Genomic DNA, 12,208 nt, shown 5'->3' with positions numbered 1-12,208 from the left:
TGCTTCCTAAATAGGATATGATATGGTAGGTAAAATAAGTAATTATTAATTTGCAAGCCTGGTGTTTGCACATCTAGTTTTGTAAAACGTCTCACTTATTGCAACACATTTGGATGAAAAAATTTAGCTCTTCCCAATTTTTGGTGGAGTTAGCCTCTAATGTATCTTCTTTAGCTAAGAAATCAAGGTCCTGATTGACAATTTGTAAGCTTAATGTTGTTCTTAAGTCTCTCGAAACATTACCTAATGTTCCAATCGTTGGTTGGATTGAAAAGCTAATGTTGTTATCTTGAGTGGAATAAGTGTATACCTACATTAATACGACCACATTGCACCTTGTGTGAGTGGTGTGCTTGTTGCACCATTAAATAGGCACTTAATTTCATTATTCTTCCATACATTTTTGGCTAGCTTAACAATGATTTTCACTACCTGTAAAGAGGCATATAGTTTTATTTTCCTTTTGACTATTTTTTTATAGCCATAAGTTTTATAACAATGACATTCACTTCCAAGATGGAGTGTTTTGTATCATTTAAATGAATGGGTAGAATTAATGTCAAAAAAACTTACAAGGATGCTAAAGTACAACATGGTCAAATGAGTATCTTGACTTTATGGTTAGATTCTAACAAAGGTTTCAAAAGGTTGGTTTACTTCTTAGTTAGTTCCTATCACTCAGGCTTGCATAGAGTTGGTTATTATATTTTAGTTCTATGGAAGTTGCTTTCCGCCATTCACAACCAATAAAATATTTTTAGAGATCATTTAGATGAACTTCATAGGAATCCATATCTGAAGAAAGAACACCAAAGATGAGTAGGGGGGAGTCCCGTAGCGCAATCTTTACATCAAGGAGGTTTCTACAGGGATAGTTATATAGCACACATTTTTCACCTTTTTCCCATTATGGAGAGAGCATTGATATAGAATGAAATCCCAATTATTATAATATTTTATTATAATTGTTCCTTGATCATTATTATAAATATTCATGAATCATAGAATATACCATGTAGTATTAAGACTTGTAACAATTATTATGCAGTATTATGCTTGCAATTATCATGGACATAAAACATAAAATCCAATTGTCTTCATACCAGTGAAAGCATGGCCTCCAATTTAGTCTAGGTTACTTTGTGTTAACGAGATACACAAATTTTTTTGTTGTATAAACTTGCACAAAAATGTTTATTTTGTGCAAAATACAATTTATGTATATTATGATCTATCAACAATACATTACTACATAATGATGACTTTGTGTTTCCCTTCTTCAATGTTTGTTTCTTATATTTATTCAAGGTTTGTTCAACATGTTTTCATAGTTGCTTTCTTCAACAAGGGAAGAGAATCCCCATCCTTCTATTGATCAGTTCTTCACATTCCACAAGATACTTGCACAATCAATGATTATTTCTCAAGCTCTTACCAAACGCAGGGCTAGTAACAAGTATCATGATGATAAGAATTCAGACATATTAGTGGCAACTTTATCAAAATTTGTGCAGAAAAGGAAAAGAAAAGAAGAAAAATAAATAAATAAAAATGCAACACAACTAGTCAGGAATGCATTAGCAACAAACTTGACATCAATTTATATTCTTGGTAACTATATCTATAAGAGTTCAAACTTGAAAGAAGCTAGGAAGTTCGAAGTAATAGACAACAATCCAAATATTGCAGTAGATGATTCCTTAGTTATATAGAATCCCAAGAGCCGACCCCCTTCTCTATCTTCTAGAAAGTCAAAATGCCATAATGTATCAAAACACTTTTAATACAATGTGGCATTTCAATTCTCCAGATTTTCAAATACAGCCAAAAAACTGCCTTGCACGTCAATATTATGTGTTAAAATAATCAAAATGGGCATTAGTGTTGCATAAATCGTCAACCTGAAATTTGAGGGATCCTTCATATTTGAAATTCCTACCTTGCTACAAACTCTCTACCTTGGACCCCACATTGATTACATGTGATTATGATCATGGATAGGACGTGAAGGATAGCCTTCAGTAAACTCCAAAGTCATTCAGATGGAAATTTCTTCTTGGAAACTTTCCTTGTTGACATTAGTGGAAAAAATCTATTTGTTTTCACTAAAATTGCAACATTCAAACTGTTTCATAAAAACCCAAAGCCAAAATACTGAAAAAGGAGCAAATTGATTGCAATAATGGTAGGGGGTGTGAGTAAAACGAACTTCTAGGTTTGTGCATAATTTGTTTTCATGTGTTTTGGAGAAAAACTGATAAGCGTAATCTGGGCATTTTGTTTTATTTTTTTTTGCTTAGGGAAGAGACGGTCCTTCTATTGACTTATGCAAGAAGATAAATTACAAAGGTTACAACAAGCGCGCCAAGGCGCAAACCCCCACAAAGGAAGAGGGAAGAATACACAACGTGCCCGAAAACTAAAACCAAGGCCGAGATAGCCCCAAAACCTTAAGCATAGACGTGGACCCCAAGTTAGCCACTGTTGATTTGTCTCCTTTCTATCCGACGATCTAAAACCAAATCGCGTGAAGCAATAGCCCACAAAATAACCCCTAAACTACTCGACCATCGCTAGCCGTCGATCTTCTCCTTCTGATCCGACACCTAGTATCCATATCGCACGGCTTAAAAGTACGATAAATACCACGCGATAAGGTTGGTTTTCCTTTCCCATCCCTAGCCACATGTTGCTCTCTGAGTGGCATTGCTGGCTTTTCATGAAAACCATCTTTTGGTTTAAGGGCACCTGATGAAGGTGGTAAACCATAAGCAGTTTTGACCTTCCGGACCCACGAACTTACACGACAAACTATGGCAGTTGATCTCCCCCCTCCTGATCTGACGGCCACAGTTAATATCGCACCACTCATAAGCCCGAGGAATACCACACAGTTAGGGCGGTATTTTCTCTTCTTCCCACACCACGCGTCGCTTGCTAAGTGGCCTCGTTTACCATCCGGGAAAACCACTTCTAGATCAAAGGGCGCCCGATGCAGGTGGTTTCTCTCGAGCAGTTTTTTATTCCAATTTCCTAATCCTCTATCCTCCAAAGTATTATGCAAGGACGACATGCCCAGAAGGGTCACCTCGTGCATGGAATGTCCTAGGATTTGTGATGGCATCCGCTTTCCTTCTTCACGGTAGCCCATTTCCTCATAGCCTTTTCCTTTTTGGTAGATATCCCTTGGCCCGATGACTATCTCTGTCCAGGCTTCCTGTGAGAACTTACAATGCTCATCCTCTGAGAAATACTTATGCTTCATTGACATGAAGTGAAATATTGTCTCGTTGTCTATTCTGATATTGTTGTCTGTCGTTGAGGGCCCACGCTGAGAATTCATCTCTCATTCTGTCATCCATTACCTCTTCCCACCAGCAACACATGTCTGTAAGCTTGCTTCTAACCCCCTCATTGGCAAGCCAATCCGCCACTTTGTTGGCTTCCCTGTGAACATGCACAAACCTAAGAGTTCTTAGGATTCACATGTGTGATTGAATTCTTTGATAGACTTGCAGAAGCTGCCTGTGACCTGTGATTTTCTCTAGTGTTGCTCCTGCGCTTATCCGCTTGACCGAATTAATTACTAATTCTAAGTTAGCCTCAATGATGCCATTATGAATGTTGTGCTTGAGCAATATTTCCAAGCATAGCTCCATCGCCATGAGCTTAGCCATATTATTGGTTGCCTTCCCTAGATAACTGTAGAAAATGGCCTGTATGTTTCCCTCCTCATCTCTCATGACCCCTCCATAACCTGCTTCTCCAAGATTTCCTTTCGAGGCTCCATCTATGTTAAATTTCAAAAAACCTTGAGAAGGGGGTTACCAGAAAGCCTTTCCTTCTGAGGTATTCTTGTTGATTTGCAGAGGACACTGAGGGAGATGAACCTGAAGCTCCAACTTTTCCAGGATTCTGGCCTCTCTGTGTCCTATGGGTTTTTATGTAGAAACACCCCCTACGATGTGGATAGTCTCCTTGAGTTGCTTAAGGATGCTGCTCACCGGGCCCATTTTGTCTTTGAAAGTCCTGTTGTTGCACTCCTTCCATACATTCCAGATTAAGAACCCTGGAGTCAATGCCCAGGCTGAGTTTATTGTATCATTATCCGAAAAAAATTTCCACCAGTTTTTCAGCGTGGCAATGAAGTCCTCTTCATGCCTGTCAGTCTGCTCGAAGTAATCTCCAACCCGTTCCATAGTGTGGTAGTGAAGGAGCATCTATTAAAGAGATTATTTGTGGTTTCTTTCTACTGTCCACACAGGTGACATCTTGAGGGGCCAACAAAGCCTCTTTTTCTTAGATTATCCCATGTCAGAATCTTGCCCTGATGGACTAGCCACTTGAACAGTTTGACCTTCATCCAATGAGGTTTATCCTAGATTTCTTTCCAAGTCTTGTCAGTGCTTGGAAGGTTAAGCCCTATGGCTATTCTTTTGGCCTCTTTAAGGGTAAAGAGGCCTGCCTTATTCTTTCCCCATCTTAATTAATCATCCAAGGTTGAGGTTAAGATTTTCCTTTTTCCGAAAAGACCTTTAAGGGCTATAGCTTGAGTATTCAACATGCTCATCTCATTGTAAACTGGAAGTTTCCATATTCTCCATTTTCCATTGTTCCTTGATTGATCCCAAAAGTCACTTACCCTCCTTAATCCTTTGTCGATGGTATCTGTTTGGATACTCGCTAAATCCTCACTGCTGAGATTGCCCTCCTGCTGCCAATTATCCTCCAAGAACCAGGCCAAATTTCTGCTTCTGATCTCCTAGAAACTATGTTTTTGTACTAGGGCCCTGTTCTCCCAAGCCCTGTTCCAAACTTGAGAACCTTTTACTTGTCCTGTCATTCTTATGAGGTTCATATCCTGCCAATTCATTGCATACTTTTGCTTCCATAGTTTTTCCCAGGGGGATTGTATTTCCTTTAGCCATCTCCACCAAACTTTAGCTCCCAGAACTCTGTTTAGAATTGTTGGGTCATGTAGACCCAGGCCACCATGGGATTTAGGTTTGCATGCCCTTTACCACACCACCAGGCCCCATTTCTTCTTTTCTTCACTTTTCCCCCAGAGAAAGTCTCTTTGAATGTTTCGTATTTGAATACTGACCCCAGTTGGTGTCGGAGTGGTTGATTGCATATAGATAGGGATGGTTTGGAGGATAGCCTTAGTGATAATTAGCCTCCCTACTAGGTTTAGGGCTCTGTTTGTCCACTTGTAGATTTTGTCTTTCAATTTATTTAAAACAGGCTCCCAGATGTCCTTGTGCAACGATTTATCAGTGAGGGGAACTCCCAGATACTTCGAGGGCAATGAATCTCTCTGAAAGCCCAAAATTCTGGAAAGATTTCTTTGAATCGATATATCAGTATTGAAAAAGAAAATCTTTGATTTAGTAAGACTTACCTCAGTACCCACTGCCATAGCAAACTCATGCAGAATTAGCTTGAATGCTTTGGCTTCCTTGACTGTAGGTGTGCCTTGAAGCATAGTATCATCCACAAATTGCTGATGTGTCACCGTGTCCCCGCCTCGAGTGAGTCTCAGACCTTGAATTCTTCCTTCTGCCTTAGCAGAACTGATTGCTCTACCTAACCCTTCCATCATTAAAATGAAAAGGAAAGGGGAAAGAGGATCACCTTGCCTGAGACCTCTTGTAGGCTTGAAGGTTTTGGAGGGGGAGCCATTGAGAAGAATTAAACAGCGAGCAATGGTAACTAGAGCCATGACCCACTTAATCCAATTATAGTCGAAGCCATATGCTTTTAGTATTTCTCTTATGTACGTCCAACTAAGCTTATCATAGGCTTTCTCTATGTCCAGCTGAATTATCATCCATGCCTACTTATTGGTGATGAGTGAATGAACCACTTCATGTGCTTGAATTATGTTATCAAATAATTGTCTTCCTTCCACATAGCCCATTTTCTCCTCTAACACTAGGGTTGGGAGGAGTGGATTGAGTTTTTTGGCAATTATTTTGGATATTATTTTGTACATCACATTGCATAATGCTATAGGTCTAAATCTCTCCGGAGAGGTGGCCTTTTCCTGTTTGGGGATTAAGGCAATGAAAGACCCATTGAGCGCCCTCAAGAATTTTTTAGATCTACGTGAGTCTTCCACTACCTCTAGAATATCATGCTTTACAATCCTCCAACATGTCTTGAAAATGTCCACATTGAAGCCATTCAGGCCTAGGGCTTTCCCATTGTGCATGTCTGTGATGACTTCCTCAAGCTCTTCCTCTATCACTGCTCTGTTGAGATTGTAATTATCTTCTCTGGAGACCATTTTAGGAATGTACTGTGTAAATTTTTCTGTAAACTGTGATCTATCTGTTGTAGTTTCCTCTACAATTCTCTGAAAATGCTGGACTAGAACCTCTTCCATCTCTTCATGAGTGTTTCTTTCTACACCATGATGATCTGTAAGTTTCACAATTCTATTGTTGTTTTTGTGAGCTATGGTGGATCTATGAAAGAATTTGGCGTTTCTCTCCCCTTCCTTAATCCACTGGACTCTGGATTTTTGTCTCCAGAATATTTCCTCTTGTAGACATCTGTTTTCCCATTCATGCTGAAGTGACTCTGCAATCTCTTTCCTTTCCTCAATGTAGCCTTCTGTGATAAGAATTTGGTTTATTTCCTTCAGTTTCTTTTCCACTTCTCCTTTAGCTTTGAAGATATTCCCAAATTCATTTTTATTCCACTCTTTGAGTCTACCTTTAATGTGTTTGAGCCTGCGATGTAGAAGGAACATCTTTGTACCTTGCAAGTGTAGCTCTTCTTTCCACCATTTTTCAATGTTTGTGAGGAAATCTGAGTGTGTGAGCCAAATGTTCTCAAACCTGAAGGGGCTATTCCTTGGTTTACCAATTAGAGAAGCTTCTAATTGGATGGGCTAGTGGTCTGAACCACCAAAAGGAAGGATGAACGCTGTCAGGCCACTCCCCATGAGAAGAAGTTCCTCTGAGATAATAAATATGTCTAATTTTGAGGCTACTTGGGTAGAGCCCCCTCTTTTGTTATTCCAAGTGAAAATACCATTGCTAGTGTCCATATCTACCAGTTTCATATTGGTGAGAAAGTTTTGGAAGGCAACTGAATCCCTACCAAGTGTTCTAGTTCCCCCTTTCTTCTCCGTGAGTGATTTTATCATGTTAAAATCTCCCCCTAGAATCCAGGGTAAAGCTTGATATCTCTTTTTCATATCCTCCAGTGTAGTGAGGAGCCGAATTTTGTCCTCCACTGGTTGAGGACCATAGACATTGGTGATCATGTAACACTACCTGTCACCTACAGGTTGGATTATCAATGAAAGGTGGCATCTGGACGCCTCCGTGTCAAGCATACCAAATTTCTGAGGATCCCATAGAGTGAGAATGCCACCAACAGATTCATTTGCCTTGAATTCAAGATATTCATATCTATTTAGCCAGTTGTTATGTTTTTCTCTGACCTTCTCCATTGAGCATTTTGTTTCCTTTGTAAACACTATGTGAGGTTTTTCCTCTTTGATCCTATTGCTTAGATTCCTCTGTTTTCTTCTACTCCCAAGTCCTCTATTGTTCCAAGTTGTGATCTTCATTGAGGTGGGGTTTTGAAGGAGTAACTGGAAAGGTCTTTCATCCTTCCTGAGTCAATCATGAGTTTGTCACACTCTAGCAACAATTCTTTCTATCTCTTTCTTCCTCTCTTCCTGTTGGGTTTTTTGTCAATTTTCCCTTTATTAATCCTATTGAGGAAGCCCCTTTGTTTTCCTGGTTGTCATGTCCCCTTTTGACTCCTTCAACTTTTTGGTGTGACTTATTAAGGAATATCTATTGTACCTTGTCAACTTCCTCCTGTGGTATGGAGTTTATTCCCAGGTTTTCTCCTCATTCTATAAACTTTTCTAGCTCTAGGTTCTCCCTTTCCAGGATCTCCTATACGTCTTGGTCCTCTGTACCACTTTCACTTTGAGTCATTTCATGGTCTTTTTCCGTTTCCATGGTACTCAATGGGTCTGTTGTGTGTTCATTCTGTTCCTGAGTGAACTTCATGTTGGTCTCTTTTCCTTTCCCCATTTCTGCCTAATTCTCCGTTTTCCTTTGATTGCCCTCATCTTCTTCTCTTTCTTCTAAGATCTCAAATCTATTGTGACTTCTTGTTTTGTTATCATTAGGATTCTTTTGTATCTTCCTTCCCCCTCCTTTCCCTTTTCCTCCCACTTTAGTAAAACCTGTATGGTCTTTTTCTTTACTGGTGTTTAGGTATTCCTCCCTTTTATTAAGAGGACAATCTTTGAATACGTGTCCATGCTCATGACATTTACAATGTTGAGAATGCAACAAGATGATGGAGCTTAGTGGAAAGAAGTCGCCTTCACTAAGTGGGCCCGCGGGCTATTTTTGGCGCAAAGTCTATTTTTAGACTATGTCTATTTTTAGACATATGGATCATGGTCTATGAGTTGTAGGATGTTATTTGTGAATGATTGGTCATGTTGGTAAAAATAGATGGACTTCTATTTTTAGACATATGGGTGGTTTCTATTTTTAGACTGCCAGGCTAAAAATAGAACAGTTGAATATTATTAGCTCATAATAATATTTGGACTATAAACATCAACTTATCCTCTTGGAGCACTTCAGGTTGAGCTATAGATGTGGCACATGCAGTTGTCAGAAGGAAATACGCTTTTCTTGTGGGTCAGTTGAGCTATTGCATGCAGGACTTCAGTTAGAACTCATGTGGTTGAGTTTGGTGGAGTTGATTGTGGAGTTGATGGAGTTGTGTTCAGTTTGACTTGGTTAAACTAGTTGTATTTAGTCTAACTACAGAATACACTAGTGATGAGTGATGTGAATTAATTGTTAATTCATTCACTAATTATTAACTCATAAAGCAACTAAAGAATACATCAGTTAACTCAGTGCATGGACAATTCAATGGAGACAAGTGTTAGAGGTTGAGATTGCTATCAGTTGTGACTATAGTTGTGCATGAGATTTGCACATGCATGGATGGAGATTGCCCATGAGGCTTGTGTAGTATAACGAAGGGAATTCGAATTCACATAGTGATTGATTCTCATGCAGGATTGTGCAATGGAGGCAGGCAAACAGCGGAGGAGATATGAGGCATCAGATCTGAGCTAGTTTGTGTGTAACAGGTGGAGATAGTACTGAGTACTTGTGGGGAGTATTGTACTATGTATTGTTACATGTTCTCTATCATTATAATATACAGATAGTGTGGGCTTTTCAGCTATATGCTTTCCCCGGGTTACATACTGTGTTAATGTGCGCATGCGATTGATGTTTCATTGTTTTTAATACTGCAAAAATTGATGATCAACGTAGAGGAGGTTATGTATTATGCATGTATTCCGCAATAGTGTATAATCGGGATAATCTCTGTGAATAAGTGGCATATTATTCAAAATTTCTACATGGTATCAGAGTTGTTGATCATCAGATCTATTATTCAAAAAGTGTTTACATTTTATTTATTTAGGCAGAGTCTATAATCGGGCTAGGTAGCCTCTGGATTCATCCTTCCTTTGGAAGGTGAAATATCCAGTAAAAGCCCATACAGTCAATCTCTGTACGAGAAATACTTTGTTCTCATGAATTTTAGATCAGAGCCGGTTGAGTTTTGAACTGGTGGAATTCGAATTTGCAGCAGTGTTTTCTTGGTGTCAAAGTTGCAATGTCTTTCAACGGATTGCAATTGGATTATGCTCTTGAGGGCAGCTCAAATTATATTGCATGGAAAGACAGGATGGAGGCGGTGTTAGATGACAATGGGCTGAAGGAGTTCATAGAGGCCGAGGTCCCAAAGCCTACCGATACTGCGCAAGTTGATGCTTGGCAAAAGAAGACATCAAAGTGTCGAAGGATTCTGTTGGAGGGCGTGAAGGATCACATTGTGTCCAACCTGCATGGAAAGGCTTCTCCATACTTGATGTGGAAAGCATTGATAGATCTATTCCAAAGCAAGAGTGACGAGAGGAAGTTGGCGCTTAAGGATAAACTCAGAAACATTAAGTGCGAGAAGGGAGACAGTATGCCCAAGTATCTCACGAAGTTCACTCAATGCAAGGATGAGCTGGGAAGTGTGGGGGTGACTGCCAATGATGAGGACTTGGTGAGCTTGGCTCTTCTTGGTCTTCCGAAGAGTTGGCATTCCTATCAGGACTCTGTCAATGGTCGGGAGAAATTTCCAGGATGGGAGAGACTTTGGTCAGATCTTGTGCAGGAGGAGATCAGGCGGAATACCAGGGAGGAATCTTCATCAAAGGCACCTGATGTAGAAAATTGTGCTTTGGCTGCCAAAGCAAAGAAGGGGAAGAACAAGAAAGCTTCTCATTCTGGTGTGAAAGGCAAGAAGCAGGACATGTCCAAGGTGAAGTGCTTTCACAGTCACCAGCACGGACACTATGCCACAAATTGTCTGCAGAAGAAGAAAAATAAGCAAGCTGCTGGATCTGCAGTGGAGAGGCCTTAGCCTCGCAGTTTGAGCTTGATTTTTCATTGTTCACATGCATGGTATCAAGTGTGATTGGATCGGTATGGTTCTTGGACAATGGTGCGTCTTTTCACATGACAGGAGATCGAGATTTGTTTTCTGATCTGGAGGAGAAAAATCTTGGAGTGCACATCGAGATGGGCGATGATGGTAGATACAGTGTGATCGGTATCAGTACCATTTCCTTTGAGAGGGAGTCTGGTAAACCCTTCGTATTGAAGGAAGTGATGCATGTTCCAGGATTGAAGAAGAATCTTATCTCTGTGGCGATGTTAGAAGATAAGGGATATGATGTTGTTTTCAACGAGGGAAAGGCTTTCCTGCACAGTAAGACAACTGGAGAAACCCGAAAGATAGGGGTTTGAGTCAGGGACCTTTATCAGTTGCATGTAGATGGTTGCGCAACAATGGCATGCAAGGCAGAAAGATTGGTGATCCGGGATGATGGCGAGTTGTGGCATAGGAGATTGGGTCACCTTCACCATGGAGCCTTGAAGATACTGCAACAGATCACTACTGGGCTTCCTAAAGGTACTCTTGCACAGTCAGATCAGTGCAAGGGGTATACTTTGGGAAAATTTGTGAAAGCCACCTTTCACGAGAAGAATAGTCGCGCCACGACGATCCTTGAGAGAATTCACACAGACGTGTGTGGACCTTTCTCAGTAGCTTCGATAGCAAAGCATAGGTACTATGTGATCTTTGTTGATGATTTCTCTCGAAAGTGTTGGATCTTCTTCATGCAGAAGAAGAGCGAGACATACTCAAAGTTCTGTGAGTTCAAAGCACTAGTCGAGAAGGAGTCGGGGAAGAAGGTGAAGGCTCTTAGGAGCGACAATGGTGGTGAATACATCTCTGGTGAGTTCAAGGACTTCTGCAGTGCAGAAGGGATTCGAAGAGAGCTCATAGCTCCCCATAACCCACAACAGAACGAGGTTGCTGAGCGGAAGAACAGAACGATCGTGGGTGTTGCACGAGTGATGTTACATGATTAGGGCCTACCCCTTCACTTGTGGGCGGAAGCATGCAATATTGCAGTATATGTGCAGAACCGTTGTCCTCACAGGATACTTAGCATGAGTACACCCGAGGAGGCTTATTCTGGTAAGAGGCCTGATATTTCTCATTTGAGGATTTTTGGTTCTAACATTTACATGCATGTGATGAAGGATGCCAGGAAGAAGCTGGAGTCGACCGCAGAGGTTGGGATATTTGTGTGGTACACTGATACGCCCCACAACTATCGTGTGTATTTGCCAGACAGTCGCAAGACTGTTGTGTGACGGGATATAAAATTTCAGGAGGAGAAAGCCATGAAGTGTTCACTTGAGAGGGAGCCACACTTTCATGCAGATGAGGAGCTATTAGTTCCTAAGGATGAGATTCAGGATGTGGATCAGCCACAGGACGATGTTCATGGAGTGGAAGAGACCACTCATGCAGTGCCAACCATCAGAGGGCGAAAGCGCATGACAGAAGTTGAGCGACTGGCTCAAGATGCAGAGAAGGTTGTAGGACCACCTACAACTCAACGTAGACAGAGACAGTCACTTGATCGATACACTGGATACATGGCTCTTGTGAGAAAATGTGTCGTGACTGAGCCATCCTCTTTCGAGGAAGCTGTGGAGGACCCCACATGGGTAGATGCCATGGTGGAAGAGTATGATTCGATTGTCAGAAACAGTGCATGGGAGAT

Source organism: Pinus tabuliformis, chromosome 6, assembly GCF_031772625.1.
Source record: "Pinus tabuliformis cultivar Carrire ecotype Pingquan chromosome 6, CPIR1, whole genome shotgun sequence".
Taxonomy (NCBI): domain Eukaryota; kingdom Viridiplantae; phylum Streptophyta; class Pinopsida; order Pinales; family Pinaceae; genus Pinus; species Pinus tabuliformis.
Note: the sequence above shows the minus strand (reverse complement) of the source record.